This window comes from Lissotriton vulgaris, unplaced genomic scaffold, assembly GCF_964263255.1.
Source record: "Lissotriton vulgaris unplaced genomic scaffold, aLisVul1.2 SCAFFOLD_1000, whole genome shotgun sequence".
Lineage (NCBI taxonomy): Eukaryota > Metazoa > Chordata > Amphibia > Caudata > Salamandridae > Lissotriton > Lissotriton vulgaris.
In genome coordinates this window covers 346610-373701 of record NW_028246706.1, presented here as the reverse complement: position 1 = coordinate 373701, position 27092 = coordinate 346610, and the positions used below count along the sequence as shown (strand labels likewise).

At 47.7% G+C, this 27092-nt stretch overlaps 1 protein-coding gene and 1 non-coding gene across 3 annotated transcripts in view; one reads left to right on the top strand and one right to left on the bottom strand.

The window, feature by feature from the left end:
- Window positions 1–27092, top strand: part of RBKS (ribokinase) — a 572657-nt gene that overhangs the window by 392431 nt on the left and 153134 nt on the right. The gene's annotated exons all lie outside the window — the stretch shown is intronic.
- LOC147665782 (U5 spliceosomal RNA) lies at window positions 8684–8801 on the bottom strand. The gene has a single exon (XR_015304975.1). It is a non-coding gene; the product is annotated as a U5 spliceosomal RNA (small nuclear RNA).

Genomic DNA, 27092 nt, shown 5'->3' with positions numbered 1-27092 from the left:
GTGGGATTCCCTCACTACTGACATCTTTTCCGTCTCCATCATCGAGTTATTTCATAAACCCAATTTGACACTGACCTTGGATAAGTCCTGATTACTGCTATCACCACCATCATCATCATTTTGGGGGACATAATAGACCAATCCAGAACATACAGTCCTAGTTTTTTGTTTTTTTTAATAATTCCACTTGTCCTTGGGCAAGGTTAAGTGAACGGGGAGCAAATGCCCCCTCTGCATTAGGACACTATGAGGCATAGTAAGCTCCCTCCACTCCTGCATGTGTTGAATGTGGCGCAGGGATGAATTAAAAAAAAAAAATATTATTATTTTATTTTAGGTTATTGAACAATCTACAGCAGTGTTCAGAACACAACGTCAGCAGGATTATGACAATGAGAGAATCATGCAGTCAGCCAGATACAAATGAAGAAAAACAAGCATTAGAAATGCAATCGGGCTCGGATTTATTTGAGTTTGAGCTAATGGCATTATAAATGCCAATGTCTTTTCGCCATGTGTTATGGAGTGTGTGCATGTGGTGTGTAGTGGAATTATGTGGGTTGGATTGTAATTTTACCAATGGTGGCATGCTGTGTTTTATATGAATATGTTTAAAAGTAAAGTGTACCATACTGCGATTGCTTGGTGGAAACTGCACTGCCGGCTGGAGGTGTGTGTGCCTGGTGGAAGGGTGCACTGACGGCTGGTGGGTGTGTGCTTGGTAAAAGCGTGCACAGATGGCTGATGGTTGTTGGCGTTTGTGCATGGTGAAAGCATTCATTGACAGCTGGGGGTGTGTTGTTCTGTGTGTTGTATTCTGTGTACTGGTGAGTGTGTGGTGGTGAGTCTGTGGGGGTGAGCCTGGGGAGTGAGTGTGGTGGTGAGTGTGTTGTGTTGAGAGACTGAGGTGTGTGGTTTCTGTGTGTCTTATGTGTGTGTGGTGTGTGTGTGGTGTATGGGTCTATGGTGTGTGTGTGTGTGCTATGTGTGTGCGGTGTATGTGTGTGTGGTGTTTTCTGCACAATCACACACTGCCCCTACACATTCACACACTGCTCACCCGCACACTCCCAATGTCACCCTGCATAGTCACACACTGTTTATTCTGCACCTGCACTCACCGCCGCTCTGCACTCACCGCCACTCTGCACTCACCGCCACTCTGCACTCACCGCCACTCTGCAGTCACCGCCACTCTGCAGTCACCGCCACTCTGCACTCACCGCCACTCTGCATTCACCGCCACTCTGCACTCAACGCCACTCTGCACACACCGCCACTCTGCACACACCGCCACTCTGCACTCACCGCCACTCTGCACTCACCGCCACTCTGCACTCACCGCCACTCTGCAGTCACCGCCACTCTGCAGTCACCGCCACTCTGCAGTCACCGCCACTCTGCACTCATCCCCACTCTGCACTCACCGCCACTCTGCACTCACCGCCACTCTGCACTCACCGCCACTCTGCACTCACCGCCACTCTGCACTCACCGCCACTCTGCACACACCGCCACTCTGTCCTAGGATGCTTGTTTCCAGTCCAGGGAGGTCCTGGCTTGGCAGATCGGGCTGGACTGTTCCCATGGGGCACGGGGTCAAGACTGATTTGCATATGGCTGGGTTTAAACTGGAATGGCATGGTGAGCAAAAAAACGATGGATTTAGGTCCAGACCTCTGTACTGAGGTGAGTGTATGACATTGTTTTGCATTCTGTCCAACAACTGTTGTTTTTGCATTGGTGATGAAGGAGGGCGGTGCTCCACAAGCCTGGTGCTACAGACGCAGGCCCTGATAGAAAAATGTTGGTGGGTCGTCAGCGGCACACCTCAGAAGCAGGGGGACCGTACTCCGGAGCTAGTCATTGGTTGCTCCACCCCCGCAGGTCGGCAGCTTTGTCGCAGGCCGCCGCAGCTCTCTCGCTGTCAATGTTGTAGGGAAGGGACGTTTAGAGTCCCTCCAAGCAGCAAAACATAGCCCCAGCGTTGTTGCACACCGTCACCAATTTGTGCGCAGTAGGCCTCGGGGAAAAGTGCAAATAATTATGGATAGATCAAGTCAGCTCGAAAAGCTGATCTAAAACGTGGCCATTTTGGAGCCTGGCAAGCTCCACCTTCCCGGGGCAGGGACGATTTATCCGGTCTGAGTGTATGACTGAAAGGGGCAAGTGCACTACTGCCCTTGCAATTGGGGGGTGGTATAAGCTATTTCCTCGCTCCTGCAGTTTGGCACTGGAGGTGCGCATGAGGCAGGCACCAAATCCCTTCCTGCCCTAAGGCCGCCATTTTGCTGCTGTTCTCGGACGCTTTTCTATGGACCCTGACCCACCATCTTGTCCATTCCCTCGTCTTTTACCCTTTTCCCTCGTTTTCCATTTCACAATCTTAAATGTTTCTTCCCTTTTCTGTTTTACCTTTTCTCCATACCCTTGTATCTCTCCCACCCTCCCTTGGTGGTGTGACTGCGTCCCCCCTCCGACCCCACTTAATGAAACTCTGCTCTCCTGGTTTTTTTTTGGGTCTTGACCAGAAAAAATCTATTATGTGTATATATGTATATAGAGATAACTCTAATCACTAGTATATGCAGTAGACTTTTGTACTCTCTACCATTCCTATGTGACTCTTAGAGTATTTCCATTTGTATCTCTTCCTTGAGTGACTTTACTACTTGTACATTTGCAATTTTTCTTTCTGTTTGTATCTCTTCTTTGTGTGACTTTACATCTTGTTCATTTCCAATTTTTTCTGTTTGTATCGTTTATGTAACGCATGTAATCCTAAGTCCTTATGTTTTGCAACTGTAAAGCGCTCTGACACCTTCGGGTAAAGTTTGCGCTATATAAAATCACATTAAATAAATAAATAAAATAAAAATAAAAATGCAAAACTGGGAGGCTTAGATGGCACTGTGGTAGCGATTAGCCCCTCTGGGGCACATAAAATATTGTCCACCCACCCATGGGAGGGTGGAGGTGCAGTTTGCCGCTTGCTAACATTTTGGCAAGGCTTCCGAGAGAGAATACCTTGGGAAAGAAGTGGGCATGTTAAAGAAACTCTGCCCTGATACTTTGCAAGGCCGGTGAAAGTTTATTGATTTATTCTGGGATGTATGTGTAACTCCCATGGGTCTGGCCAGGCTATGGAGGCGGCATGAAGTCTCTTGTTAGGTCGAGGCTACTAGTAGTAAATACGTTGTCCGTTGTGTGGCATACTGTGGAATACCAAGAACATAGAAGAGCTTAGAGCCTCTCCTCTGCTTAACATTGGTTGGCTTTTCTTGAGACTCTTTTGGCTGTCTTGTATTCATGTCCCAGTTTGCCAATCTTGTGTTTTTCTCTCCCAAGGAGCATTGCCTCTTTACAATCTCTGATTGGTTTCCATCGTTGCTTCCACTGGTTGTTTTTTAAGGACTACTTGTTTCTTTTGTGCAAATCACTCCATTAGAGTGCATGTGTTTTCTAGCCTACTGACGTCTCTGTGTTGCTCTCTGTTGCCCGACTGCTTTTTTCCACCCTCAATCACTCGCCTGTGTGATTCTCCCTATTGCTTCTCCCCACTCGCACCCTCCATGTTCCTTTCCCTCACCCATGTGTTACTTTTGCTCCTGGGCGCCCTCCAAGTGTCTTCCTCTGTTGCTCTCATGTCCCCTCCTGTATTGCTTCTGCGTCCCCCCTCACGCTACACCATGTTGCTTCACTGTTCTCCCCACAGCCACCACTGTGTTGCTTCACCATTCCTTCCACCCCTGTGGTGCTTCCGCTCCCTCCTCCCTCCCCATCTTGATTTGCCGTTCACCCTCTCTTCCCCTTTGTTGCTTCACTGCTCCTCCTTCCTCCATTGTTTTGCCACCCACCCCCATGTTGCTTTTGTTTCCCTCACATGTCCCTTTAAAAAAATCCTGCTCGGCATGCTAAGTAAAATGTAAAAAATAAAATAAAGCAGCTGTGTCATTTTGAAGATGCGCACATGCATGGTGCCTGCGCCTACAAAATGACATAGATGGACGCGCCAAAGGCTTTTTAAAAAAAGACTTTTGCCATGAGGCACAGCATCATGGGTACTGTGGAGTACAGCTAACCCCATTGGCAAGACCAATAGGTGACAAAGGAGAGACCTATTGGCTTTGCCTGTGCTTGTTTTGGTTTCTCTCTACCTGGCAGGCGGAAGAAAGATCTGCATATATGGGCAGACCATAGGCAGTACAGTTGCAGAGTCTGCTTATCTTGGCTGCTTGAGGACCCTGTCTAGATTTGACCGCTCACGTGAACGGTGGGTGTGATGGGACCACCTTCATGGCTCTGTCTGCCCAGCGAATGCACAAGACATTCCTCTTCTTCACTGTCCTCAAAAAGCTGTCCACTGCACTCAATCTGCACGCCTCGCCCCCGCAGCTCCCCTGCATGCCTGGGAGAGAGGGCGGCCCCGGCGAAGCCTGCATTCCTCCCGCGCACTTCAAAGGCGCGAGGCAGGTACATCTGCTGCGCGCGAGAGCGGCTCCAGCCCCAACAGGCCCCGGGACTCTGGCAAACAGTTATTCATAAAGGCCTGAAAGGAAAAGCTGAAGTGTTACAAGCTAAGCAAACACACGGAGCCGATAGCAGTGCAAGTATTCACTTCAGATGTTCCTGTCCAGCGACCACATGAAAGAAGCGGAATACAGCTCGCCAGCAGTAAAAGGGAAAACCAGAGAGCACGCACTTTAAATAAACGAAACGAAGGAGAAGTTTGTAAATGGCGTCTGTGGCTGTAAATCAAATATATCTGTCCTTTGGTAACATTGGTGATGCCTTGTGCAGCGCCGAAGGAACAAAAAGTTCACTGTACACTTGTTAAGTATAATAAACTTCTTTAACCTGTGAATGCAACATCTATCCACTCATGAAACATTTAGGAAAAGTTTGTGTAGAAAATACTCGTCAATTTATTTGCAAAAACCAACCACAGAAAATCTTACTTAATACAACTTATTTGAGAGTACAGGTAGAGTATTTAGGAAAGTGCTCTGACAGTGATCCCTCAGTGCAGAATTGGTGAATAAGGAAGAAGTTCATATGAGGGAGACTCATGACTCTTGATTCCAAGAACTATTTTTAAGAGTGGGGTCAGTAGAGTCTATGTTTTGTCCATAGTCGAAGGTGTTTCGACCTCTTGTTTACTGTGAGGTCATCATCAGGACGAGGGGGGCGCATAAGTATTAGTTGACCACAAAATCTAAAAGGAAGTTTATAAATTAAAAATAAAAAGAACATAATGGTGGTTGGTAAGTTAAACAAGCATTGGCATAGCCAATAGGTCTCACCTTTGGGGCCTTATAAGTGTTTATTTTATTTTGAAAGTTTTATAGAGCGCGAACAAGACCCTTGCGGATATCAGAGCACTTTACAATCAGTGAGGGATAGTTATGCAACAAAATAGCAACAGGTAAATTGCGTATACATAGCACAATGTAAACAGTAAATAAAAGCAATAACAGATAAATCAAGTAAATAAAATAAATATTGGTAGAGGTACTAGGGAACTAGTAGTTCATGGATAGTTATGTAGCAAAATAACAACAGATAAATTGCGTATACATAGCCAATGTAAACGGTAAATCAAAACAATAACAGCTATAACGAGGGAGGTACTAGTGAACTCGTAGTTTCCTTAGATAGTGTTCATGTGAATTTATCCATGAGAATCGCTTTTACTTCCTTTTTGAAAGGTGCCGTAGATGTGATAAGTCTGAATTCTGGGGGTATTGCGTTCCAGATCCTAGGAGCCATCCCTGAGAAGGACCGTTTATATGTTTTCGTCTTGTTGAATCTGTGTGGCTTCAGTAATAGGTTTTCCGCACTTCTTGTGGATCTATTACCACCAGAGATGGTCAGTTTCTGGGTGAGGTAGCTGGGTGCATTGTGGTGTATGGCTTTGTGAGTCATGCAGGCAATTTTCAGGTGAATTCTGGCTTCCAATGGTAGCCAATTCAAGGCTTTTAAATCACACGAGATGTGGGACCTTCTTTTCGAGCCTATGATGAGTCTGGCTGCAGCATTGATGGAGGCTCTTAGTGGAGCTGTGAACGCTTTGGGGAGACCACAGAGAGAGACGCTTCCATAGTCCACTCTGGGGATGACTAGAGTTTGAACTGCTGTCTTGAAATCATTGAATGGTAAGAAGGGTTTCAGCTTTCTCAGTGTATTAATCTGGAAATGTGCCCCTTTTGTAGCGTTGCTAATATGTTTCTGCATGTTGAGGTTGCAATCCAGGGTTATACCCAGTGACTTTGCTGAGTCGATGATGGTTGGATGAACGTTGAATGCCGTAAGATGTTTGAACCAGTCATGCAAGAGGGGTATTTTGGCGGGTCGCGCTATAAGGAGGAATTCAGTTTTTAGTGCATTTAGCTTAAGATGGTTCTCAGCTAACCATGACTGGGGGTTCAGAAGCGTATTGTTGAGCCGTATGATGTCCTCTGGTGTGGGTACCTTAAGGTACAGTTTTGCATCATCTGCGTACATGTGGAACTGTACGTTGGATGCTTCCAATAGGGCAGTGAGCGGTTCCATAAATAAATTAAACAGTGTTGGGGATAGAGCGGACCCTTGTGGGACTCCCAAAGTTACTGGCACGGGTTTGGACAGGAAATTGTTGGCCTTGAATTTTTGAGTCCGGTTTTGAAGAAAGGAGGTAAACCAATTAAGCACTGATCCTGATAGTCCCATTATGTGATTCAGCAGATCTATCAGGTTCTCATTTTTGACAGTATCAAAGGTTGAGGAGAGGTCTAGTAGGATGAGTAGGCATGATCCATTCAGATCAAGTATTTGTAGGGCATCATCAATTATGTGTGGCATAGCTGATTCAGTGCTGTGACCTGCTCTGAAGCCAGATTGGTGTTTATCCAGAAGATCGAAGTGGTCAATGTGTTTTGTCAATTGAAGTAGTACGCATTTTTCCAGGAGTTTGACTAGAGTAGGGCTATTGGGAATCAGGCGATAGTTGTTAAGGTCCATGGGGTCAGCTGTGGGGTTTTTGAGGATGGGTGAAACCTGTTCTACTTTGAGGATGTCAGGGATATGCAGCCTTGATGGAGTGAGCTGTTGATGATTTTGGTCCAGAGCTGCAGAATCAGTGGGGTTAAATCTTTAACGGCGTTAGCCGGGAGAGGATCGGAGGTGTGATTGGCTGGCTTGAGGGTTCTGAGGATCTTGCCTATTGCTTCTTCGGTGTAGATATGAAAGGAAGACCAAGTTGCGTCGTTTTTAGTTCCAATTTTGAAGTGGCAAAATGTGGCAACGATGGAAGAGTGAGGGGTGTTTTGGTGTGCATGCTTGAATGTAGGATAAGGTCGTTGAGTAGGTCTTTCTTGATATTTTCAGTCTTTAGAATAAAGAGGGTGTCAAATTCTTCACACTTGGGTGGCGTACGAGCGGTGTCATGTGATCGTTGAGGTTCATCCTTAGATTGGGTTTTGATTAGTTAAAAAAGTTTTTGGGGGCGGTTTCTTGCTTGGTCTAGTTGGTGGGTGAAAAAATCTGCTTTAGTGCGCTTGATCTTTCTATGATACGCATTTCTCTTTTTCCTTAGAATTTTGAGGTGCTTGGCGGGTGGCACTCATCTCCAAATGCAGCAGTTAATGTTGTTGCACCAAGGATATTGTGCTGCATAATTAAATACTTATAAGGTCCCAAAAGCGAGACCTATTGGCTATGCCCATTCTTGTTCCCATTTTTGCTTGTCCCATACCTCCTTCCCGCATTGTTTCTTGCCGAGTCTTTCTGACCTTCACCCCATTGTTGCTTGCCCCTATCCCACCAAAAAATAATCAATCAGACACTGCCAGCGCTAGCCATATCACAACACTTTTTTTCCTCTAAGCACTGATGAAGCCAACAGGTCTCCCTTCCGCAAAGTCTATTGCTTTGTCAATGGTTTTTGCCATGCCTGTGTAGCATTGTTTAATAAAAATCTAAAAAGCACTATAATGCAACAAGCGTTGCCCGCGTCATTGCACTTTTATGCTTTATTTTTAGCAATGCTACAGAGCAGCTGCGCTGCTATACCTGGCTAAGGAAAAGCTTAAACCAAGACATTAGATCTCGCATAGGTATGACTTATTGCCTTTGCTAATGCTTGTTTTTTTAAAGCACAGGTTAAGCTACTTTCCCAGGATCACCACAGGTTAAGTCTGCAGGACTCGAACCTGATTCACCAGCTTGAAAGCAGGCAGCTAGACATACTTATATATATTTTATGTCCCTTAACAATTTGAGTCACAAAGGGATTTTCAATAAAATCGCAGTATTTAACCCTTTCGATGCTGATGACGAGCTCAGCTCGTCATCACCCACGGGTGTCGTGTGCTGATGACGAGCTGAGCTCGTCATGACACCAGCAAAATGGTAATTTGCAGCACAGCGCAAAAATCACCGCAGCAGCGATGCGGTTAATGAGTCAGGAGAGGCGAAAGACGATCCAGAAATAACCTGTGTTTTATTTACAAATTGATCCTTCCTTATCTGGTGTTGTATAGCGCTGCTTGCCGTATACCAGTGAAGCCTTGCAGATGATAGAGCGATGTTTGTGTCGCATGCACCCTTGACATATGGCATATTATAAGTTCAGCGCATCGAGATAAAATGCGGCACTGAGCAAAAGCCAATTTAAGTGTTATTCTTTCTTTTACCAAGAAAGGGCAACCCTGCAGAAGCAGGACTATCATAAATTGAATGAATTAAACTCTTAAATTTTCCTCTCCACGGAAATCTTTAGTAAAAGGCGTAAGATTTCTTTGGTTGAAGAGAAACCAGATTATAAACAATCCACTCGCTGACTGTGGACTCAGGAAACAACTTTTCACACAATATCAGGGTGATTTACTTCACTAAGAGCATCATTGATAACCATTCAAAATCCAACCAACTCGTAAAAAGCCTTGTAATGCGGTACTTTGACAAAATACCTGTTGCCACAAACAAAATGGCAGCAGGAAGCACAATTGACTCGGCATTATGGGTATGCAAATTTCATCATAGGTTACGTGACAGGAAAAGCTGCAACACTCGAGTCTCCCAGCTCAAGCCTTAGCGTCGGCTCCTTTTACTCTTCACATTCTGAATGCTGCAGCTTTCGGAGCCTCGATCAGGCTTTTGTGATGCTCGGTGGCTCCCAACAGGAGGACTTTTACATGCCACCATCAAAGCATGCTGGCTGGCTCATTGATCTTCTTTCCGAGACAATGAACGAGCCAGTGTGTTTTCAACTTGCAGCATATAAGGCTGCATCAGGTGCTGTAAGAAAACAAGCATTTGCAAAGAGGCAAAATGCTGACTATTGGCTTTGCCAATGCTTTTCATCAATGTTCTGTAGCATCGGCAAGATGCTGTGCAGCTTGACCAAAAGGGAAAAAAAGTAAACTCCATAAACCCATGTTTCGTAGTTATATGCCTTTCGTCATATCGGACTCTAGATGGCGAAGGGTCGGCCGCTGTCCTCCCACCCTCTGAGTCGTTCTCAGTTATTATCACCGTTTAACGCCCACGTGGGATCTAGACGCCCTAGAGGCGTTATTTGGAAACCGATAGTGCGCTTTACCCTGCCACACTGATCATTGGTGTCAGGGCCATGTAATTGCAGGAGCAGGCTGGGGTTGTGGCGGTGAGCATTCGGGGAGGGGAGCTCACATCAAGGGTGGAAATCAAGTGTGGTACAAGTGCACGTGCATTCACAGGGCAGTAGTAGAAGTGTTCAGATATGAAGGTGTGCCATCTCCTGTGTGAGCAGTGGTAGAAATAAGGGACTTCGTATAGCTACAAATTGTGATTTTGTTGCTACCAGAGTCCTTAGTTTGTGATTCGAGCAGCAAGATAGTCTCTCCAGACTGGGACCTGCCCCACCCCCAGCCTGAGCGGCTGCTCTGAAATCTGGGGGTTCAGTGGACAGAGGGAGCCCTCGGGAACATCCACTGTTGAGGCGCTGCCTTCCCAAACTTCAAGGCGCACTGTCCTAGGCTGGGCAGTGCCGGGAAACTGTGCAGGTCAGAGGAGGTAGCCCAAACGCCACACCGCGAGTGAAAACATGAAACGATGTTTGACAGCAAGTTACCCGTTCACGAACGGACACTATACACACTCTACACTCTCTGCGAGGCGCTGCCTCGTAATCATTCACTGCACAAAGAAACTACGGTTTCCAGCAATTCCAAGGAGATTTGTACTTGACTGTGGGGGTTGCACAAGACGCGCTCTGGGATGAGGGAGGGGGAGGAAGTGAGCGGCGCGCTGGTAAAAAAAATAGGCGGGAAAAGTTAAAGCAGGGGTCGCGCACGCTGGCAAAGAAGCGAGGCGTGCGTGACAGCAAAAGGAAACGAGTGGTGCGCACGCCGACGCAAAGGTGCTACCAAAGGCCACCAGCTTGCTATTACGCGCACACGTGCGCAACGGGAAAAAGTGCTGTGCACGTCGCGCGCACTTGTGAGCGTAATAGCAAGCTGGTGGCCTTTGGTAGCACTTCCAAAAGCCACTGACTAAATGTCTCAGCCAGACCAGCGCATGCGCTGGATCAGGCCGAGACCTAAAAATGGGGTGGAGAAGGAATATGGGTAAAGAGACGTGCATAGGCCAAGGTTTCTGAGTAAGTGGGAGTAAAAGCAGGACGACTCAATGGAGAGGCTAGAAACCCTCAGTGGGTCTTCCTACGGTAGCAAATTCAGGGAGTTTGTCAAGCTTGCAGCCCTGCTTCTGGGAAATTGCTTGGAAAATCCCCTAGGAGCGGGCAGGACCATAGAAATGTGTAAGAGGGTACCCGTCTTACCTCATGCCAACATGCAGCAGGTAGGCCACATTTATAGTCTGTCAGGAGTGAGGCGTGAGGGTCCAGCGATACAAATGTTTGTGCAGAATTTCCCTGTTCGGCGTATGGCGTATGGAGGAATACTTCCTGCTATTGTTTGGTGTCCAAGGTGAGCTGTAGGTCTCTCTCTCAGTGTATTTGTTATGGTGGTTTGGGTGGCCTTGTCCGGCCATTGTACAATATAGATATTGGAGATCAGATGCTTAGAGAAGGTGAGGCATTGGAGGAAGTTTTCAAAGGGGGTACGTGGCCTGGTTGCCCTCGCTTTAAGACCGGGGTGGGAGATCCTGTGACACAGCTGGACATAGTGAAAATGCTCAGCTTCCAGAATTCCATAGTCAAATTTAAGTTCCTTAAAGGTGTTCACATGGTCTCCTGTCACGAAGTTCCGGAGGGGGATGAAGCCTTTCTCTCTCCATTTGTGGAAGGCTTGTTTCATCAGGGCCAGAGAGAACTCTGGGCTGTACAGGACGCGACTGGGGGTGAAAGGAAGTAAATAAGGACCTGTTTAGTGGCATTTGAGTCCCAGAGAGCTAAGTTGGCTCTAGTGACAGCGGAGAGATATAGAAGTTGACTTCTTGTGGCTTGGTGGACACACAGAACTAGACACAAGGTCTGGACACAAGATTTCAGTCTGTGAAGCACCAGGGTTTATTAGTTTCCTCCTTGAGCCATTCAATCATATAGCGTAATTGGATTGCTGGATAGTAGCGGAGCAAATGTGGCATTCCTGGGCTGTCAGGTGCAGTTCTGGAAGGATAATCTAGAGAATCCTCCCACCGCAAATGTAGGACATGCAGGCAGTTTGGAGGCAGGTAATTTCGTCTTTGGGGATTGGCGGAGGCATGGCTTGGAAGTGGTACAGGACGTTGGGGAGAAGGATCCCACTGAGGAGAGGGAATGGTTCCTCCAGGCGAGCAAGAATGTTTTGGTTTCACACAGGAGGGATTTAAAGATGAGGGTGGCACAGGCAGAAAGAGCAGGCATCAGGTGGATTCCCTAGTATCTGATGGAGGTGGTTGTCGTGTCATATTAATCCAGAAACCGCTCGAAATTCCTTCTGGAGGGGAATTAGAGCTTGGAGTGAGTGTTGGGGTTCCTTAAGGGTAAGTCGAATGTCATTCACAAAGGTGGATATTTTGAAGGTGTCTTGTAGAAGGAAATGTAGTTGATTTGTGGATCACTCCTTATGGTCTGAAGAACGTGTTCCAGGAAGAGATTGAATAAGGGAGGGAGCGGGGGTCAAAGGACAGCCCTGGCAGTGCCCCGTTGGATCCAAATGGAGGTGGTGAAGTGGCCATTGACCCTCACTTTTGCTTGGGGATTGCCGTGATCTATCCCTAACTCTGTCGCTGAGATCAAAGTGTTTGAGCACCGCGAAGATCATACTCCAATCCACCCTGTCAAATGTTTTTTTGCCATCCAAGGCTAGGAAGATAGTTGCTCTCCCCTTCTTCCTGGCTACATCAATGAGATGGAGGGCAAGTTTGTTTTTTTACTAGTGGTGCAGCGGACTCCCAGATCAGTGTGGATCAGGTCAGGCATCATGGCATGAAGGCGATTAGCAAGGACTTTTGCAAAGTGTTTGGGGTCCAAGTTCAGGATGGATATGAGGCGGTTTGAAGGTCAGAGTTGGGGGTCTTTGCCAGGCAAGCGGATGCACACCTATCCACGATGAAGGAGTTGAAGAGGGTCATGAGAATGGGGAGGAGTTGGGGGGGCAAAGCCCGTATAAAATAATGAGGTGAAGCCGTCCGCCCGTGAGATTTAAAAAGCTTGAGTTGGGCTATGGCTGTAAGAATATCAGCCTTGCTTTATTTATTTATTTAGTTGTGAGTTTTATGTAGCGCTAAAGAGAGCATCAAGTTCCGCAGATGCAGAGAGCTAAGGAAGGGTGACTGAGTTTATAAATGTCGCTCTACGGGATGCCTCAGGCTGGTCAGCCATGTAGAGTGATTGGTAAAAGGACTGGAAAGGCTAGGATTTGCCCTCTGTCGTGGTGTGGGAGACGTTGCCCACTTTGATTTCGCCTAATGTCTGTGTGTCTGGAGGTCCCGCAGTTTATGAGCCAATAGAGACGTGGTTTGTTGCCATTCATTAAAGCGAGATCCTGTATGGCCCAGGATATAGTGCGCCCTATCAACCTCCGATTTACGGAGTTCGCCTTGCACTGCTAGGACTTTCCACCAGAGGTTATTCCAGGGGGTGTTTATGTTGCTGTTTGAGGGTCATCAGATCTGTGGTCAGTTTGGATCTAGTGAGGTCGCATGCCCACTTGAGCCTGGCTGCCTCCTGGATGAAGTGAACCCTAACGACTACCTTGAAGGTGTCCCAGACTGTCCGTTGGTTGATGTCTCCCATCTCATTGGGTACCAGATATTTGGTGAGTGCCTTTTGAATCATTTCTATTACGGCTGGGCCACGGAGGAGTGAATCATTGAGGTGCAAGGATCCGCACCACAACTTCCCGCCAGCGTCCCAGTGGTGATTCAGGGAGATGGTGCCTGGATCAGAGAGGGACTGGGTGTGCTGGTCAAGTATGGCATGCTTCAGGCATTTATCAAGAAGGATAAGATCAATATGTGTGTAAGTGCAATGTGCTGCAGAGAAGTGGGAATATCCTTTGGTAAGGGGGGGCGTGTATGCCAAGCTTCTAGTAATCCTAGGTCTGTGAGCTTGGCTCGTGCCTATGAGGACTACCCCGGTGTCCCTTTCTGTCACTGGTGTGATTGGTCTTGGGAGGGCAGGGGACTATATTGAAGTCTCCTCTCAATGGAATAAACTTTCACTCTCCCTCCGGATGATTCATGAGAGATGCCCTTCCGGTAAGCACTGAAGACTTTCCTCTTTTGTTAAGAATCACTGTTGTTCGAGGTAGAAACACCTGCAGAAGCGCCGGAACACCCCATTGGGGTAGCTGTGCGCTATATAAAACACACTAAATAAAATTAATTATGAGGGGGCCTTCTACAAACGCCACCACTGTTTGAAGTGTGTCTTGTTGAAATCTTTCCTGGGCTCGTGTTGAGTGCATAAATAGACAACAGGCACATGGGGTCACCCTCCCAGTGGCCATTGACCAGCACCCATCTGCCCGCACCACCCCCCAAGGACTGGTTGTTACGTTCGACGATGGTCGCTGTGTGGTCTGAATAGCCCCACCTAGTGGGTGTAGAGTGGTGTTATTTTTCAGGGAATTTTGTGAATTGAAGTCTGTATGTATCTGAGTGTAAAAGGTAGGTTTCCTAAAGGAAGGAAACTTGGGTTTTTTAAGAAAAAAAGCTTGTTAACAATGGTTAGGCATTTGGCGGGGTTGTTAAGCCCCCTGGCGTTGTAGGTGGCTACTGTTAGGGAAGGGGGGAAAGGCATGTTGGAGGTGGTGGAGTGGGAGAAATGCAAGTATGTGTCCCTCCCAAGAATGTTTTGTCTGTGAGTGTGAAGGTTTGTGGTATATACCCTTCCCCTTCCCCCAACATAGGGTAGAAAACAGAATAAAACAAACAGTAGAAACCAAAGGCCTGGGCCAAGGCCCAGGGAGCTCCCCAGGTCGAGTGGTGGCCTCCTTAGGGGTCTTTTGGGCTCAGTGTGCACATTGAGCTAGGGGAGACTAAGGCTGTGGAAACTTAATTTACGAGGCGTTGCCTAGGGACAGACAGGAGGATTTGGCACAGTTCATGGAGTGTCAGCAGAGTTAACCTGCGGATTGGCCGGCACTTGTACATCCTCTACGCTGGTTTTTCCTGTGTTCAATGAGCCGGGCCTGACTGTGCTTGATTTTCGTGGCATTGGGGCCATTGCGCTTCCCACGGCCCTGCATCACCTGCCAACCAGTTGAGAGTTAGAGGGCTCATCACTGTGGTCCTTTGAAGGCAATTGCAGATTTTGCTTAGCCTCTTGGAGGGAGGCTGCATGCTGTTTGCCGCCTTCCCAGATTAATGCGGAACGGGTGGATCCAACAATATGTGGTCTCTTTAGAAATCAGGAAGTCTGTGACCGATTTGAAAGCACGCCATTTTGTAAGAGTCATGGCTAAGAGGAGTTTGAAAAAGAGGAGTTGATTTCTGTTAAAGGCGATAGCACTCCCCACCCCGGCGAGCTTTGGACATGATTTCCTTCTTATCCATGAAGCGGTGCCTGCAAGGGAGGACATCAGGGAGGCATTTCATGGCTATGCGTAGGGGCACCACTCTGTGCGCACTGTCTGTGGGAATAGGTGCCCGCGTCCTGCCTTTGGATGGATCAAAGAGGACGGAGGGCTTTGAGGAAAGTCAACATCTGACACAGTGGTTGGGACTCCATGGATGCCGATGTTGTTGCATTGTGACCTGTTTTCTTAGTCCTTGCACTTCTCTTAGACGCTGATTTGTTGGTCCTCAAGTTGAAGGATCCATTACTGTACTGCCTCACATTCCTTGGAGAGTTCGTCCAATGTTTCTTCAGTCTGTGCCACGCTGTCCTTGAGGGTATTGACATCCCACTGGAGGGCACGGAGGTCGTGCTGAAGATCCGTTTTCACACCCTGATGTTGTCCTTACTTTCTTGGACCAGTTGGAGGAGAAAGCTCTTAGTTATGGATTGGTCATCTTTGGCAGCTCTCATCCCCTCTGCTGTGGATGATAGTGGTGTAGTGCTGTTGGGTCGCCTTGGGATGGGTTCTGGAGGAAGCATTTTATGGAGGAGTCTTTTTTTGTTGCATCCCCCCACTACAGCGGCAGAGTCTCAGGCCGGGCTGTGTGGGGAAAGACTGTGTGACAACTGGCCCAGCCTTCGCAGGCCAGAGTGGACGGGTGAAGCAGGGCCGGCAGTGGCGAGGGTAGAGGCCATTGCCTGGTCTGGTGTGCGGTGGGCAGCCAGTCGGGGACCGGGGTGAAGGTCGGCTGATGATCTATGTATCTCCAGTAGTGATCATCCAGGTGAAAGTGCGGCTCAGTGCTATCCGGGGTCAATAGGGATTGGGAATCCACTGTCACTGGATCGGTGAAAACTCTCTGGGCCGTGCCCAGTCCAAGAAGGGCTGATGTTTCCCGGGTGGGGGGCCCAAGGGGTCAGCGATGTGACGCCCACATCCAGGAGAGGGCCGGGGCTGCAGGAGTATGCAGGCCTCACCTGGAAATGGTGGCATGTGCCCGATGGGTGAGCCTGGAGTTGGGGCTCAGTGCCCTCTGGTGCCAATGAGAGTCAGAGGCCTGCAGTTGCTAATGCTGGTGAGGTCTCTCTGGGCCCAGCCCAGGTCTCAGATGATCAACGTCCCCGGGGACGCGAGGGACAGGCGCTGGACCGATCATGCCTTGAGGGGCCAGGGCATGTGTGAGATACCCAGACAGCCACCAAGTGAGTCCGGGAGCTCTGCCGTGATGGCTGAGTGTTGCTGCCCCCAGTTGCCTGCAGGGAGAGCTGGTAGTCTGGTCTGGTGTGTTTACCAGAGCCGCGCACCCTGAATCGGTGGAGGCATTGGTGGCACCCGACTGCAGGATGCTCCGGTGTTTGCTGATGTCAGTGGCCCGCAGTTGTGTGGTGGTGCCGGGGTCCAGTGCCACTGTGTCGTAGGCTGGCTCCCCTTGTGAAGGGCCTGGGCTTAGTTTGGTGATTCAGAGGTCCCCCCCTAGGGTCGCCGGCCCCGGGGGGGATCCCGGGTTTCCAATGGTAACGGAGAGGGCGGCCCAAAATGTGAGAGATCCTGCTTGGATAAGAGGCCAGGAGGGGAGCTCTGCAATCACGCATCCGCCATCTTCTCTCCCTCGACCACGCCTCAGAACTTGTCTTTTATACAGCGTTTTATGCATATTGAGCTCCTTCAAATTGTTCTCCCGCATGTTTATCATAGTTTCATAGCTGCAAGAAAAGTAAAGCATCACAGACCCCATGTAATGTTAACACTATTTTGTTAAATATTGCATGTCCTTGATTCATATTTATCAAGTATGTTGTAAACATGGATTCAAATACATGACTGACAAATATAATAATGTCATACAATGTTTCATTATTTAAATAAATATCTGGAATCTCACCCACCAAGCGGAGACAAAATTTTAAAGTTCTGCCAATGGATCTAATGGTCAAATATGATAATCTTGGTAATAACCGTCTTTTTTAATAATGCTCTGTCTTTGGTCATATCTCAGTAGACACAATTGAAATCTTGACTTCCATATCACCTGAAAATAAAGTCTGTGTTCTGGTAACATAGTGCCATATCATCTTTTTCTTACAAAAGATTATGGGCTTCTGCTCAGTAAAATCTAATTCAAATTTTAAACAAGGACACTAGCTGGGGTGCAGTTCACACGACTTTAGGAACTGTAATTTCCTGTGTTACATATAAACAGTGATGGTATATTTACTTGCCAAGATAGATTGTAAATCATTGGCTCTTCCTAGATTGCAGGTATACCACCAATGTCTTCTTAAGCTAGCTTCACACACACAGAGCCAGATTTTGACAGTTTTTCTAAACTCAAAGTGGTTATTGTATGAAATTGAATAAATTTTTGGGGGAGGTGAGGGCCCATCTGAAATAATCACAATCCTTGTCAGGCCGAACCACTAAAGTCAGTAAATAAACCTGTGTTAGCAGTCAGAGTTAACTTAGAGGCAACAAGTAAAGTATTTAGCAGTACTTAAACAGTAACAAAGGGCAAACAATAGAAAAATATCAAGCCACTTTAGAAAAGTAGGGTAAATTAAAGAAATGAAATAACATCAAACCGAAAACAAATCCAATAAGTAAAACCAGAGATATGAATTTAAATAAAATAAATAGTGCCAAAAAGCACCAAGCACCAACCATTGTTATCTGATCACACTGGATCGGGTCAAAGTGAAACGTTAATGCCGACCATGATGGTTTGATGGCAAGATACAGGGACCAGATTCGTCTAGGTGGAAAGTATACATTTTGACTTGGAAGTTTTCATGGAGAAAAAGTGGTTGTTGATGCTTTGTCGACGGAGCAGACTGCAAGCTGGATCCGATGCGGAACTAGAAGAAGGCAAGTTGCTGAAGAGCGGGCCCTCGTGCAGTCATTGCCGAAGGCAATGAAGCCCTGAGCGGGCGAAGTCCAAAGTCTGTGCTCAGAAAGGCGTTGACGGTTTGCTGCTTGGCATTGGTTCTGATGAAGTAAAAAACGTTTTCCCTTGGTGAACCAAATCTCAAGATAAACAACCCAAAATTAGGTTTCTCAGCCAACCCAAATGTAGGCGCCCTAAGTTCTTTTACTGACTAATACACTTTAACAACAGCAGTATAGTTCATTATTTATTGTTATAAAAAACATATTCGTACAAATACAGTTGAATGTTTAAAAGACTCATACAGAGACACAAATTAAAAAACAATTCCACAACAAATTCATAAAATACAGTCTCTAATACACATAGGTTCCAACTGACAATTATATAAAACAATATAAAATATAATCAATCACTTGACACTAATAGACCTCAAAGAGGAGAGACATACAAAAAAGACATGAAATTTGTCAATAGGTGTTGCACATTTCTGGGGTTTCACATAAACACAGTCCTGAGAGTGTATAATTATTGATCTACAGGTTAGGTTTTTTACTCCCTTAATCGTGCCTTGGGGCGTCAACGCGTTTCGATGGTTTCAGTAATATATTACCATCTTTATCAAGACTATATATTATTCAGTCTCTCCTACTGTTTGGCACTGGTTGGTTGCCCGTAGTTTAGACCTCCTTTCACATACTACAGATTTTCATGATCTCTTTGTTCAGGTGATCCAATTTTCATCCTGGTCTATGTGCACATCACATCTTCATTTCCTGTCCTGATTTGTTCATACTAGAAGGCTGTTCCTATGGCACTTTCTTTTAAAATCAATGTGTTTCCTTAGATTAAAAGATTTGGGCTGTGATTAATTCCTTACTCTGTAAGCCGAGCCGAGATGCTGTCAAGTTTACTGCTTCTATTTAAATCGGTTTCCCTATTGTAGAGATATCGTCACCTCTGTTTTCTTTGGGGGCCGGTACTTCTGTTGGTTACTTGCTGCGCATTCCGATAAAAAGCCAGAACCAGGTTTCCCGTGCCCCTTATAGTCCTCGGGTTTTAAGCAGAGCGGCAGCCGGTCGTCATCCGATCCAAAAACGAAGATCTGATGAAGCCATCTGCATTCGGACTCCGAAACCATTCTGGAAAATAGATGCCTTTTAGCTGGCTTAGCCCGACCAGTTATTTGAAAGCTGCGGCTTCAATGGCAACACTGGTGTCCGTTGATTCTCCTGACAGAAAGTTGGCAAAAAGTTTCTAAGTCCCACCTTTTGCAATTTGAACAGAAGGAGTACATACTAACAGCAGCCAAGGGTCCAGGACCCGGGGGAAACCACTACAGGCCTAGGACCACTCCACCGGAAGGGGTCAGCAGCAGGGTTCATGGCAGGTCCAGTTGGTACTGGTCAGCTGGGCAGCTGCAGGGAAAGTGCCTGTGGAAGCAAGTTCTATCTCTGTTGCTCAAACAGTAGGTTCAAAAACTGACCCTTGAAGTAATGTCTGGGGTCCTGGGTTCAAGGCAAGCAGGTCCAGTCTTCCTTCAGATTCTTTAGTCAGCAGGACAGTCCTTCTGATTCTTCACAGATCTAGAAGTGTTCTGAGAAGAGGTCTGTTGGTGCACTTTTATGCCCAGTGCCAGCTTGTGTGTGGAGGGCAAGCCTTTGTCCACCCACTAAACCAGTTCTGGTCAGTTTTTTTGCCCCATTGGGTTTGGTACCATCCTGACTTAAGAGTCAAAGGGGAGGCAGGCCTAGGTGTGAGCTTTATCTGCCAGCGACAAGGCAGACATCCTTTGAACAAAGGGCTGGGCACAATTCTCCAGGCCATCTTGTCAAGGGAAGAGTCCCCCTCCTAACTACCTGGGCCCTTTGTCCACCGCCTGGGAGCAATATACATGTCACCACAGGGGACCCATCAGGGCTCAGGTGAATTCTCAATACGGGCAAGAAAGTCTTTTGGTTTTAGGCCGGAAAATAACAATGTTCTAAAAAATGTATTTCCTAAATAGTAATACAAAACACGACTCAAACATTAATTTAGATTTGTATTTACTAATAAAATGAGTCTTTTTTTTTTCCCCAAAAACCTTTATTGACAAACATGGATATACAATAGCAAGCATGCAGCCACTCAGGGTCAGCTGTCAACATTTCCAAGGATCATAACGGATAAGTGAGTTACACTGCACTTTAGCTGACAACCCGAGAGCCCAGCGGCAATTAAACAAACATGTCATAGTCATACATTGTATCACAGGAGAAATAAGGTCTTTTTTCTTTTATATTTTTTAAAAACCAACACACCAAGAAACTAAAAAGAAAAATAACTGGAGGCTAGACACAAAGCTTATACACAAGTGATCCTTCTGGGGAGGGAGTACCGCATCCATGGTTGTTACTCAGTAACAAGTGAAGTTGAAAAGCTATAGGGAGAGCAGGCGGGAGGGGGAAAGGGGAAAGAGAGCAAGCCAGCAATATGCGAACAAAATTACAGACAAGAAGGAACATCACGCTAAGGGGAGTGCAACACCTCTGGCTGAGGCACAAAAGGGGGAGTACAAATCTCACCACGGTACTGGTTCCACTGATTCCACACCCTCCCCCACTTCCTGGGCCTGCCCCGAGCGACGTAGACTGTTTTTTCACGAAACATGCACCAATCCATGTTTCTGGACCAGGCCAACAGACTGGGTGCCCTTGACGATCCCCACAGTTGCGCAATGTCACGCTTAGCGACCATATTACCCAAGGTGGCCCACTGTGTCTGAGCCACGTTGTAGTCATTGGGCTCCCACACATTCAGAAGACACCTTCGGGCCTCAGGCAAAATCGAAACACCCGTCACTTCTTCCATAACACCATGCACACGATTCCAAAAAGACACCACCGCCGGACATTCCCACAAGATATGAAGGAAGGTACCCACCATTCCACACCTGCGCTTACACAAGCCATCCGAAGCATACCCCATACGTAACAATCGAGGGCCCGTTATATACACTCGGTGTAGGATTTTCAATTGCACCAGTCGCAGACGGGCCGGGATTGCCACCTCCTTCGGGGAGGATATCGCCGCCTGCCAATCCGCATCGTCAAGTTTCAGTCCATCGCTGGTCCAGGCCGCACGGAGCTGTAAAAGAAGGTCTGCTCGGTCGTTTATCAGTTTTTTATATATAAGGGAGATCGTAGTGTCCGGGACATGGCGTCGAACACTCTGTCCTCCAGGGGTGAGGACTCCGGAACAAGAGTGCCAGTCGGAAAGACCGAGGAAATGGCGTGTCGGACCTGCAGGTACCGAAAGTACTCTCGATTGCTAAGTTTATATTCAAGTTGCAACTCATCAAAAGTCTTTATCCTGTCCTTCCGCCAAAGGTCCCCCACCCTACTAATACCAATGAGGTCCCATTTTTCAAAGCCCTTGGTAGTCCACAAATTGCCTAACCTCTCGGCAGCGTAGAGTGGAGTCGCTCGAATGATAATGTCCGACCAGCCCATAGCAACATTAGCGTTGTACCAGACCCGCACCGCAACCTTGGTGGGCCCCGTTAACGCCGCATCTGACCGTTTAGAGTTAAGTGCCCGGCAGCAACCATTTGTCCATAGCAAAAGCCGGGTTAGAAGCTGGACCATACATCGCATGATTGACTGAGCTTAATTGTGAGGCCCAGTAATAGCGTCTGATATCAGGCAATGCTATACCGCCATCGTACCAAGGCAGCGTGAGCTTGGCCAAGGCAATCCGGGGACGTCCAGTCCACAGCAATTTTCTTTGGAGGCTCTCGATCTCGTGGAAGTAGCTGGAAGGCACAAGATCCAGGGTGTTTTGAAGCGCATATAAAAATCTAGGAAGGGACATCATTTTAAAGAGAGCTGCTCTGCCCACCAGGGACAGCGGTAGTCTGCTCCAGGCTTTCACATCTGCCTTTAAGCGAAGAAGCGGGGGGAGCAAGTTGCGCTGATACCTGACTGCAGGATCACGCGAGACATATATACCTAAATACTTGAACCCAGAAGGCAAAATTTGTATTGGGCAGTTGCGCGGTACGAGTGGTGTGTCGTCCGTGAGCGAGTAAACACAGGACTTACCCCAGTTGATGACAAGACCAAAGTTCCTCCCAAAGGAACTAAGGACGTCGAACAACACCCCCAGAGATTTCCGAGGGAAAGTGAGGTAAAGGAGAATGTCGTCCGCATAAAGTGAGATGCTGTCTTCAAAACCGGGAGTCCACCTGATGCCCCTGAGTGATGGCTCCCACCGCAACCAATCGGCCAGGGGCTCCAAAGCCAAGGCAAAGAGCAGTGGAGACAGAGGGCACCCCTGCCGCGTACCCCTCCCTAGGATAAAGGGAGTCGACACTCTACCATTAACGACCACCTGGGCTAGGGGCTCTTCATAGAGTAGCCGGATCCATCCAATGAATACCGGTCCGAAGCCGAATTTCGCCAAAGCTGCCCATAGGTACGGCCATTCCACTGTGTCAAATGCCATAGTGGCATCCAGAGAGACCAAACTGGCCGGCTCACATAGCGTCTCCGCCCTCGCCAGCACGCCGTGGAGACGGCGTAAATTCAACGCAGTGTTGTGGGTCGGAATAAAGCCAGACTGATCTGGGTGCCCCAAGTCTCCAATCACTTTAATCAAACGATTAGCTAACATTTTTGCCAGAACCTTAGGCTCCACATTAAGAAGTGAAATGGGTCTATAGGAGGTACACAACTCACTGGGTTTTCTTTCTTTGTGTATCACCACGATAGACGCTAATCGCTGATCACAAGGAAGTGAACCCCTCTCCCTGGACTCCAAGAACATCGAGCGAAGATACAACGCCATTTTGTTCGGGCACAACTTGTACAGCTCGATGGGTATGCCGTTCGGGCCCGTGGCTTTTCCAGAGCGGATGGAGCGAATAGCGAGCGCTACTTCATCGGCGGAGAAGTCCGCCTCCATTAGCTCTCTATCAGATTCGGACAAGCAAGGCAAAGCGATATCCCTGAGCAAAAGATGCGAATCCTCCTCCGGCCGGTCCGAGACTGGCGCATACACCGCTCGGAAGTGGCAAGCGAACTCATCCACGATCTCCAACGGATCCGTCACACGTACACCTTCCACTCGCTCAACCACCGGCACCACTCGATTCAGTCTCTCCTTCTTGTCCAACCAAGCTATCAACTTCCCCGCCTTGTCGCCCACATCATACAAACGGCCCTGTTGCTCTCGACTCATGGCTTTCGCGGCATTCGTAACCAAGGCTTTATAGTCCGACTGCTTCAGTTGCAAAACATGTACCTTATCACGCGTGACCCCAGACTCAAGATCTGCCTCCAAAGCTACAATATCGGACTCCAGCTGCTCAACCTCTTCATTGTGGCGCTTCTTAGAACTGGCGATCAGCGATAGCGTCTGACCCCGTATAACAGTTTTAAAGGCTTCCCACAGGGACACAGACAAAGACACCGATCCCACATTTTCAACAAAGTAGTGATCAATGGCTTTAACCACCCCAGCCCTGGTCTCCGGAACACGGAGATGCCAGGGATTGATTGGGGCGACCCTGCCCCCTGCGTCCAGATGGAGGTCTATATGGATCCATAGCGGGGAGTGATCGGAGATGCCTCTAGGCAAATGTCGGACCTCTCTTACCGTTGTTGCCTGGGCTGCGGGCACAAGGATATAATCAAGTCTAGCCAAGCTCCCGTGGGCCCCGGAATGGAAAGTGTATTGAGCCTGCCCGGGGTGAAGCATCCGCCAACAATCAACCATACCAAACGTTTCCAAGAAACCACCCAGGCAGGACTGTGACTGTGCGAGAGCCCTGGGAGGATGGCGATCCTCCAGGCCGCTTACAACCGAGTTGAAGTCCCCTTCAACCACCAGAATCCCCTCCGGAAGCCTCAACACCAGTTTCCCCAGGTCGACAAACGTGGTGGCCTGCAAACCCGGGGGGACATATATCGAGAGGATGGCGACCGCCCTCCCCTCCCACCTACCAACAATGGCCGCATATCTTCCCCTATCATCCAATATCGTATCATCAATCTCCAAGGGAAGGGAACTACGGACCATAACACCAGCCCCTCTGGAGCCCGAAGTGAATCCCGAGTGTGCAACTAACCGGTAGCCCCTCCGGTTCATAGCATGGAACGTGTTCCCCACCAAGTGCGTTTCTTGTAGTAGTACAACATCGGGGGAATGGCGTTTTAAATATTGAAGTACAACCCCCCGTTTTATTTTGTCCCACAAGCCATTGACATTCCAACTCAAGACTCTCAACCCCCTACCCCCCATCCCAGAAAAAGTGGCTGGGTCCCCCAAACCCCATGAAGGAAACACAGATCAAACTATGCAGCAATACGTAGCCTCGGAAACAATTCAAACAGAAAAAAGGACCCCCCCCCCAAAATGCCACGAACGAACAACCCTCCACCCTGCACCCCTGCGATAAAACAAAAAAAAACCAAAGTTGCAGTGTGCCTGTCGCCCTACCCAAGAAAACTAATCTACAAGAAGAAAAGGAAACACCCCAGGAGGAGGAAAAGTCCCAAACTCCCCGCCGCCCCAGGGTTGATATGATAACAATCCACCACAACACGATACGATGGTGACACACGCCGGTGTCCCTACTCCACCTGGTCCCGTTGGCTTCCTTCTGCGCCTCTGGAATGTTCCGCAGTGTCCCATTGCGTCGATAGTGTGTCCAACCAGTCACTGACCACCTCTGGCATATCAAAAAACAACACCCGCTCATTATGTTCGATGCGCAATCGGGCGGGGAAGAGCATAGCATACTTCATGCCCAGGTCTCTCAGTCTACGCTTCACCCCAGTAAATCCCAGTCTCTGTTTCTGCACCGATTGAGTAAAGTCGGGGTAGAAGCTGATTGACGCATTCTCAAATTTGGTGGGGCCGCTAGCCCTTGAGGCCTGTAAAATGGCGTCTCTGTCCCTGTAGTTGAAGATCCTCGCAATGATGGGTCGCGGCGTAGCCCCCTGTTTGCGTCTTCCGCCCGGAACTCTATGGGCACGCTCCACCGCAAAAAAGTTACTTAGGCCCTTAGGGGCGAGGTGGTTGAGGATCAGGTCTTCAACGAGCAGGTCTATCAATTGATCGGCTGAGGACTCCGGAACTCCGACGATGCGGACATTATTGCGCCTAGCGCGACTTTCGAAATCCTCAAGCCGGCGGGCAAATTGGTCACTCGAGGTCCGAAGGGTCCGGATCTCGGTCTGGAGATCGGAGACGTCGGTGGTGAGGCTGGCAGTTTTGATATCCAGAGACTTGACTCTATAAAATGAGTCTTTGAACTATTTTTATAGCTACTCCCAAACCGAATGTAGCACTTATTACAGGTAATAGTGTAAACCAGAGTTAACATAAAGGAAAGCCAGCCATGCCACAATGAAAAAATGCCTTTGTAAATTATTGTCTGCCAGAACCTGTAAAACATTAAATATACATGTACGACATCATAAATAACACACTCCCTGTCCTATGGGTATATGGGGCCTATTTTAGGGGTGACTATAAGTATTAAAAGGGAAGATTTAGGCCTGGCAAAGGGTTTATTTTGCTAGGTCAAAATATCAATTTAGAACTGCACACCCAGACTGCCTTTCCAGGCCTCGTGCATGCTTACAGCGCTATTAGAGTGGGTGCACAAGGAGTGCTGCTGCCCACTAATAGAATTTCAATTACAGGCCCTTGGTACATGTAGTACCATAGATGCAGAATTGGAGTAAATTAAATGTGCCAATTGTGTTCATGCTGATTTTACCATGTTTAGGAGGCATGTTGCCACTGGTTAGCAGAAGTAAAGAGTGCAGAGTTCTAGGTCCAAATAAAATGGATTCAGCAAAAGAAGACACATCTGGTTGAATGCCACGCAAAAGATGGCCATTTCCAACAGATAATTATTATTAACATGGGTGGGACTTCCTTCCACAGTATTGTTCCTTTCATTGAGATGGCCCTTTCTCCTTTTCAAGTCTGACATATTTGAGGGATCACAAGATGTTTAGTTTCCTTTTACCAAATCTGTTGACCTGTCACCTATTGTGCAAGCTTCTCGATCACAAAGAAGAACCATTTTGTTGAAGGACGTTTGTATAGTACATAGCGCTTTGAACCCACTTTTTTTGTAACAGGCAGTCAAAACAGCATCTCAACTGTAGGAATAATCTCCAGCCGTAAACAGCACCCAGTCTTCAAGGTTGGTCCATAATGGACACGGTGCAACTTCTGGACTGTGTTCTCTAGTGGGCACACACACAGTCCAACCGCCGCGAGTCAGAACCACAGACAAAACAGGCATTTGGTGGCCATCCCTAAATTTGGTGGATGTCCTGGTAATATGGGGCCTTCCCTGACGTACAGTGACAATGTCAGACCTATCAGAGAAATCCCTGACATATGGTGGGAATCTGGGAATCTGGTGTGAATCTGTGGCTGACGGTGCTGGTCTCTGACATTGGATGGCCACCCATGATATATTCTGGGTTTTCCTGGTACACCTTTACATTCCTGCCATGTAGTGTGCATTTCTTAATATTGAGGAACATCACTGCCATGCTGGGCATCCCTTGCAAATGGCGGGCAGCATTCCTGGAGTCTGGTGATCCTCCCTGGCGTTTTGTGGCTTATGAGAGTGATGCATGGGCATGCAAAGCTTCACGTGGGAATGTGAGAGTGTCTGTCCGTGTGGGTCTGTTGTATAAACAAGAGCTCCTGATGAAGATTATATTTGGAGACATAAGTAGTGAAGTTGCACAACATGAAAAGCTGGTGTTTGAGGACTATATTGACTTTTTAAATAGAAAATGAAAAGCTCATGTTTTTGGTCACAGTGATGTTTTTACTGAAAATGTGAAGCTGTTGAATGAAGGCATCAGACTGTATCTGCAGGGCTAGCCAGTGTCTCGGCATGTTTCCAACATTTATGAAATACTGCTGCTTAAGTGTTAATTTATGCCTAGTTTGGGGATTTATTGTTGATGATATGGGCTCATTAGATTTGAGCTAGACATGGGATCCTGAAGTGACAGGGGACCCCCTCCCCAGGGTTCCTTTTGGATGCCACACCTTCCTTGAGGCTGACACACAAGCACAGTTTGATTTGATTTGATTTATTGTCTTATATAGCGCTTAAATCACCCTCTGGAGGGTATCTCAGCGCTCAGGAAATGCAGCAGGAGCAGCGGCCATGGGCTAGACTGAGAACAGAGCAGTTTTCAGAGTTTTTCTAAATTTCC